This window comes from Microtus pennsylvanicus, chromosome 7 (assembly GCF_037038515.1).
Source record: "Microtus pennsylvanicus isolate mMicPen1 chromosome 7, mMicPen1.hap1, whole genome shotgun sequence".
NCBI lineage: Eukaryota > Metazoa > Chordata > Mammalia > Rodentia > Cricetidae > Microtus > Microtus pennsylvanicus.
Genome location: NC_134585.1, coordinates 100759797 through 100767987, shown reverse-complemented (window position 1 = coordinate 100767987; position 8191 = coordinate 100759797).

The following is an 8191-nucleotide window of genomic DNA, read 5'->3' as shown; positions in this document are numbered from 1 at the left end:
TAGTGCATGGGTTTGCATGTAGGGACTATAAAACTTGGAAGAGTAAAAGTGAAAAATCTAGAAAAGAAACTTTTAAGATACTAACCACAGTTCAAAAGTGTCACTTGAAAAAAAAATTAATTCTGCAAGAAAATTGCAAAGTTCCAGGATATTTAGGCATATGTAAAATAAACAATGCCATGTCATATGACAAAGGCCATCAATTGAGACCTGCAATCTCCAACTGCCCCTTCCAGGCAAGAGACACTTCGGGACTTTCTCTTGGAAATGCATATGGCTCCCACTGACAGACAAGTAGAAAAAAGTAGTTGGATAATATATCCTAGGGCTATGGTGATATATCCAGGAATCAGTGAAATTAGCTGCCAAACAAGTAACCTGGGGGATTTCAACAATGCTCATGCCATGAGAGAGGACTATTGGCTTTATAACCATTGCTACTCAACTTTGGGTTGGATCAAAGGCATGTATAAAATTTTAATTCCATTCCTTTGACGTTCAAAAGTAAACAACTACTGGGAATCACTCAAACCCATGCTATTTGGTATCAATTTTCACCCAAGTAAGTGGAAGAATAATTCCTGTCGGGAGAGAGGAATAGTAACTACAACAGGAAGTGAAAAACAATTTGGTGAATTCCACAATGTCAAATCCTTCCTCATTTGAGAATCACTACTCTAACATAGCCGAAGGACCTCTCTGTAGCTCCATTTACTTCTATGGAAATCTTCTATAGCAGTTTTATTAGAGACCCAAGGGCCTGAAGTTGGAAGCTGAATCGATCGTATAATGAGGACCAAGATAAAATCAATCCTAATCCTGCAGTCCTTATGCGATTAATCCTCATGATTCTGCCATGTCCTCACCAAACACTGCATCCATGTTTCAGGCATGACATGTGAGAAGTAAAGGACAAGAATTCAAAATCAGCAGAGCCTGTTCTCTTTGAAGGAGCTTCCCAAGAAGTCTCAAGTAGTGGATTCCACCAACATCTCACTGAAATGCCCCAAGTAAAACAAGATTCTGTTGGCAAGAGCTGGGGAGTGTGGAGAAGGATGGGTGATGAGTTAGGCAGGCATCAGCAATGTAACCATTTTCTAATTCAGTTCAGCTTACATAGTATTTATTGAGACCCCATGTTTGCATTAGGAATAAGTAAATGCCAATGGGGAATGCAGTTTTTAGAATGAAGAAAACCTTCATGATGTCAATAAAAGACTTTAACATGGCTCAACAGGTGACTCAATAAAGGGACCATTGATCTGACTGCAACTCCAGAAACAAAATCTATCTCGGTGAACGGATGCAAGTTTAAGATCTTGTAAAGCCAAATTACACGTGCTAAGAAATCAAGTTCCATGAAGTTTTTATGACATTCAAGGATTTTGGAGAAAAAGATTACTTATATCACCAAGAGTGAAAAAGTATATTCAACAAAATGCATACACAATGTGGATGTTCCTTGAATTTTAATGAGGATGTTTTGTTACGTATTAAGAAGGTTTTCAGCACAAAAATGTTTCTCTCCCCTTCATAAGTTCACAGGAGAGGTTTGACTTTTGCCATGGGTGCTTTGCCAGTGTCACTTGTTGGCACACGGTAATTCAAGTGAGCAGCGATGTTCTTGTATATTTCAGCTCTCCTTGGAGTTTCCGTGAAGTTTTACAAACTCATCTTGCTTTGAGATGATCCTACTCTTCCTAACATGGGCATCACTGTCTCAACAGACTTTACTCAGCCCTTAGAAGTCCTTCATGATCATTTTCAGATTTTACCTGCGCTGACATTGCTTCTGTTTCAGGTGTCAATGAAGTGATATCAGATCAATGAAACATTCTTTCTGGGGCAATAATTTAAGACATTTTTTTTTCAGTTTCTATTAACTCTTCATGCTTTTGCAATTCTTCACCTAACCAGTCAACTGAAGTGCACTGTCATCATTGCTTTTGAGCTATGGGAGACGTAGGTGGGTGTTTCTGTCTTTATAGTCACATGATCAGGAAACACAGAAGTTTGATTGGGCAAGATCAGACAGGGAGTGATCCTGACCATGAGTACAGAGGAGTTGAGTTTTAAACCCAAATTTCTTACTCAGGGATCTCTGCGTGGTACACTCTACTATGCCAAGTCACCTGTCTGTGAGTGGGTACCACCTTTCCTTTAAGCATCAATGCCATCATGAGATTTCATTACAATGGGACAGTTTGACTATGGTAGGCATTATGACCCGAGACCATACCCATTTCTCAGTGACGACTAATAGCTTCACAGTACCACGCTTAGAGCTACACTTAGCACTCCAAATCTTCTGTAGTTAGCCACAAACAAAAGATATGAGCATAAGAGATATGGTCGTATGGGAACATCCTAGCAACTTGACTGTGAATTCAAATGTAGAATTCTTTTTGGCCTCTGCTGGAGCTTATAAGGGAAATTTGTGAAGTCCCTGAGCCTATAAACAGCCCCCTCCTGTGATCTAGTAGCTGTCTCCAGTGGATCAAATGGGAGGTTTTGTTTTGTTTTGTTTTGATGAGAGCCCCATTTACCTTCCTTCAATCATGCAATCTGACCCCAAATAAGCTTCAGTTCTCACTCAGAGGATTTGAGAAAATATCCAGGTCTTCACCCATTCTAAATGATTGTAAAACACGTGTTTACATTAGTGAGGGGAGGCCTGGAGAGGGCATGTCATGAGCTGGCAGTAGACAGGGATGACTAAACACATAAAAATTAACAGCCAGTAGTGGGAAAGAAAACCATTGGAAGCCACGTGTGTTGTATTCAGTTATAAAGGACTTGTGTAAAGAGAGGGTCAAAGCTTAGCACACAAAAGAAGTAAGAAATTATATTTCTCTGCCATTTGAACTTACCATAAGTATGTTTTCCCAAGGTATAAGGCCTTTGGAAATCTTCCCATAAAATATGATGATTTTTATATGATCCATTAAATTCTTTCATAAACAGCATTTTGGGTTTCTTTTTGGAAACTACAGCATTTTAAGAGCTACAGCCCCAGAGTAAATGTTAAAAACCATTTTAGCATTTTTAAAGTACATGAAGGAAAATGAAGTAGTCAGAAAAAGGGAAGCACAGTTTTTTAATCCCTGTAATGTTGATGAAAGAGTGGAGGTTCCTCACACCCATTGTCGAAATTTTCTCATCCACAAAGCAAAATGGGAGCAGGTCCAGTGATTCCAAGTCATTCTCTTTTCTCATGATGACTTCTAGACCTAATAATGAACAGCTAAAGAATTGTGATCAAATTGCTTGAATTTCTCTATCTTAGCACTTAGGACTGAGGTCCTCTTGAAAGATGTGTGCTTTGTAGAAAATCCTCTCATGCTCAGTGGTAGCATGCCCACTTCCCATGCTCAAAGTCCTGGGTTCATCAGCGCTGTTTTAAAAAAAAGCAAGCATCAATTCATATCTTTATGTCCTTAGTTATTTTTGTACTTTAGGCAGAGCTGGATCTGGCTCTTGGCTTTACTCTGCGTATACCAATGTTTCTGTTTGAACTCTTGGGCATGTGTGTCTATTCTCCTTCTATGCTAAGGGTGGCGACAAAATAAAAATTTAGTAACTTTTCTGTAACCTCTCATGGGTCAGATGCTCAAGAGCACAGTGATGACAGACACTCACCCTCTTAGAATTTATACTCTAGTGGGTTGAATGGAAGAAAGGCAAAGAGCAAATGGACCAGCAATAGGACATCAGTGAGGCAGAGAGACAGAGTAAACACCAGTATAAATAGACATAGCATCAGAGGGTAGTGAGTTGGTATTTTTTTTTCCTGTTCTTTTAGTCTGTTTAAAAAGGTAAGATTGTAAATTGGCTATGGTTTTTACTTGTGATACCAGCACTCAGGAGACGTGAGCAAATTCAAAGTCAGCCTGGGCTACAGAGCATGGCTCCATCTCAAAATAGCCACGAGGGGGTTGAGTGTCTGGTATGACATAAGTATGTTAAGTGGCCATGCGTCTAAAAGACTAGTTGACTTCACGCTAGCAGATTTAGCTGCAGCTATTCAGGTTCAGCATGGGCACAAGCTGGATTCACCGATGGCTGAGGGTTTGCCAGGTGAAAACAGTAGGGAAGTAGAGAGCAAAGGCGATTTGGTCTGAAACATGGTATACAAATAAAGCTGGCAACTATAAAGCAACTTGGATCCTACCCAGCTGGGCTATGCACACAGTTGTCTCTGAACAATGCATTTAGCAACCTGTTAACAGTCTAGGACCCTACCTGTGTAGAGCTGTGTGTATGTTTGTCTATAATGAGGGAATAGCTTACTTCTTTTAGCAACTTCTTGGAGCTAAAAGAAGTGTTTGCCTTTATTTCAATCCTTCAAATGGGAGGCCAAGAACCTAGAAACACCTGGTGCAGACACTCACCACTAGTAACCTATAGCATAAGGACAATAAAAAAAAATGAAACTAAGACCTGTTGAATTTGGATTATGATACAGTAAGTGAATTTAAGAATCAAAGAATGAGAACTTGATGTAAAGGTATTGTTAGTGATATTATGGATAATGACAAGTGGCGTAGGAAATCCTTCTGTATATGTGTTGCTTTTATTGGTTAATGAATAAAGAATCCGCATTGGCCTGTAGTAGGGCAGAGTAGAGCTAGGTGGGGAAAACTAAACTGAGTGCTAGGAGAAAAAAGGCTGAGTCCGGTTGCGCCAGAACCTTGCCCGTAAACCACGAGCCTCGTGGTAAAATATATAATAACAGAAATGGGTTCATACTAGATGTAAGAGCTAGCTAGGAATATGCTTAGGTGATTGGCCAACCAGTGTTTTAAATTATATAGTTTCTGAGTGATTATTTTGGGTTTGAGCAGCCAGGAATGAACAAGCAGCCTCCTCCAACAGACAAGTACTAGAATATGACCCTGGAAGAAAATGACTAAGGCTTGCCAGGTGTATTGACTATTCTAGACAAGGAGTCAGGGAATTCAGGATCCACAAATGTTTCATTTCCATTAGAAAGAGAAAAACGGGGGTCAGCGAGGCTAGCTGACCTCCTCAGAGGCACGTAGCTAGGTAATGAGAAGGCCAGCACTAGAAATTAAGGGTTCTAAGTCCCCAGTGACCGTTCTTTCTACTGTGTCTACTTCCAAAACAATCTCAGCTCAGCCAAACCCCAGACCTTTTTTGGTCTTCCTGTACCAAAGAAAGTCCAGGAAAGCCACGTAGATAACTTAAGGACCACCCATTCTTGGGATGTGTTATCATCTGATACAAACTATTTTTACCATATTTTCCTCTGAGCTCACAAAGCTAGCTTTCCATTTCCAAATCATCCTTAAAATCAAGTATCCTGTTGGGCGAGTGTTATCTGCAGAGGAGTAACGCGGTGAAGTGGGGCAGCAAGAACAAAATTTCCCTGCTTTCCGTCTCTGTGTATTTTTGTTGGCTTGGAACCTGCGAGTGGAAATTCCAAGACTTCCATATCAAAAATTGTACAAGCTAGAATGTCATTTGCCACATTATAGCTAAAAGAAGGCTTCGAGAGAATATCCTGTTTTTGATACCTTTGTGTCGGGATAGATAGGACAAATACCAAGTGAGTAAGATATTTCAAAGGGAAATTGTAACTGAAATATTACATTGTCCTAATAGAGACCCAAAGTATCTAACTTCCCCCGTCAGGTTTTCAAGAATCTTAAAAGGAAATAAATAAAAAGTAAATGGGCAGAATTTTTCAAATAGAAATGAAAATGAAAATAATTTATTCTAAAAGAGCTCTCCATTTAAAGGACCCTGACAGCTATACATCGGTGGTCCCTGTCATTTCTACCTTCTGAGGCTGAGGCCATCATACGCCACCCAGAACCTTCCAAATCTCTCATGACTCTGCAGGGGAAAAAAAAATGTCTAGAATTTTCTCTTCATTTTAATGCTAAATATTTTTTTTCAGGAAATGACTGTAACACACTGAGGCAACCCCCCTTCTAGATTAGCAAACTAGACTAGAAGTAATTGCATAGCATGACTGACTTATTTCAATTTAGTGGATGTAGGAAGATGATTGTGAAGGTCACCTGAATGGAAATCCAAGATGACAAATGAGATATTGTGGGAGAAGGCCCTGTGGTTCTTAGTCATAGAGGTGATAAGGAGGGAGCGCTTGCATCAATAATTTATTATTCCTAAGACTGTGCTGCTGTCTGGAGATGATTCCTTCTTAAGAAATAAGTCAGATTAGATTCCAAATAATTGCCATGGGAACGTCATCATTCTTGCTTACACTCCGACTGCTTTCTTGACTGGAAGGAAAGAGGTGGGGTCAGAGCCAGCTCTGGGAATTACTGATAACCTTCAGTCTATCTTATCTAGGGCACAGAGAGGGAGCAGAGGGATGGATGTGCTGCTAATTCCCATGCTTGTGGCAGCCAGGGGGAAAAGGACTGCAATGATGCCCCTGTTACCATCTCCACAAAACATGCACATGTTTCACCCCAAACTGGATGTGTGAGTATGAATGTCATTCGTCCCACAGATTAAGGTGGGAAATTGACCTTCCTGACGGAGCTTGGTCCCACCAGATGCAAAGGCAGTCTTTCCTTTTACCTCTCCATTACTGAGACAGCTGCCATAAGGGTTACATGTAAATTAAAATAAATATGATTAGTTCTTTCTATGTCATCAGGGAAAAAAACCAACACATGATCATTTTGATAAGACATAAAAACAATTCCTTAAGAAATAGAATCACAAAGAGAATAAAACAGATATTGGTAAGTGTGTGGGATATTTGTTTCATGAAAGGAAAGCGATGTCTGGTAAGGGCAACCCATCCTTTTTCCGTGGCACCTAAGACTGCCATTTCTTCCTTGCTTTATCCCTGGAGATGTGGCCATTTTCTGAATGTGAACAGCAAGGACGGTGTTTTGTGGTTTTCTGGTTTCAGGTGGTTGGGGAAAACAAATATTAGATACCCCATTTCCATTATAATCAACCTCTACCAGAAGTGTACAGCCTTTGACACTGGGACATGAGGTTATGAATCACATAACTCTATCCTGGGATGTTTGGTCTGCTTGAGTCGGGATAGCAAAACTAGTGGAGAAGTTTAATAACTGTGTGTAAGCTTTCTCTGTTGTCCATTTCACATGTTGTTCTTTTTCTCTTCCATGTGGTGATTACTACCAGAAAGCAGACCCTTCTGGAAAAAGAACAGAGTCTCTACACTGTCTCACAGCCTACCCATCATGTGGTTTAACCTGGGTACATGACGGACATGGACAGATCACTGCCTGATGGTGAGCAATCGGTGTTCTAGAAGAAGGGTTCTCCAAGTGTGGTGTTCAGCACCAACCAAGAATGTGTTACAGGTACAAATTCTCAGATGTCACCCCAGTTACACTGGAACAACAATTCTGGAGAGGTGTCCAGAAATCTCTGGGTTCTGATGAGCAAATCAGTCTTTGAGAACACCCCACCACCACCCCATCACACATGAAAAGGTCCCCTTTACTTCCTACAAGAAGGAATTAGAAAGGTGTTGTCATGATCCGCCTTGATTCTTTGAACGTGGTCTCCGTGTATATTACCAGTTCTGCTCAAGAGAAGAAAGCATCGTAGATGAGTCATGTCAAAATAGTGTTTACATCCCTGCTCCAGTCTGGGTGGAATTGCTGGTAAAAAGGTCAGAGTATTTGTATTTGGTTTGTTTACTTTGTTGCTTTGTCTTAAGTATGAGGTTTTAGTTAATATCAGCATCACACTTTACAGGTGGAAAAGAGGAAAAGCCTTAGAGAGTCGCCAAGGGAGGCACGGAGAGCTTGCTGTGAACTTGCAGCGATCTTCTCTGCTCTTTGTATGACATCGCAAACTTGTTCTACCCACCAATGGAAAAGGATTGAAGTAGGGTTTTTTTTAATCTCTCTCCTTCTTTCTCAACGTGCATGTGTGGAGGGGTGAACGGCTTGCACATGAACACAGTTGTGAAAGTGTGAGTGTGTACATGCCAATGTGTGTGCGTGAGATCAAGAGACAGCTGTGGTTATCAGTCTTCATTTTCCAACTTGTGTTAGAAGGGGATTCATTGATGTTCACTGATATGTACAGGAAGTCAGCTGCTCAGCAAGCTTCCTAGGATGCTTTTGATTCACTGAGATTCCAGAAGCAAGCCACTACATCTGGCTTTACGTGTGTTCTGGGAATTCTACCTCAGGTCTTCGCC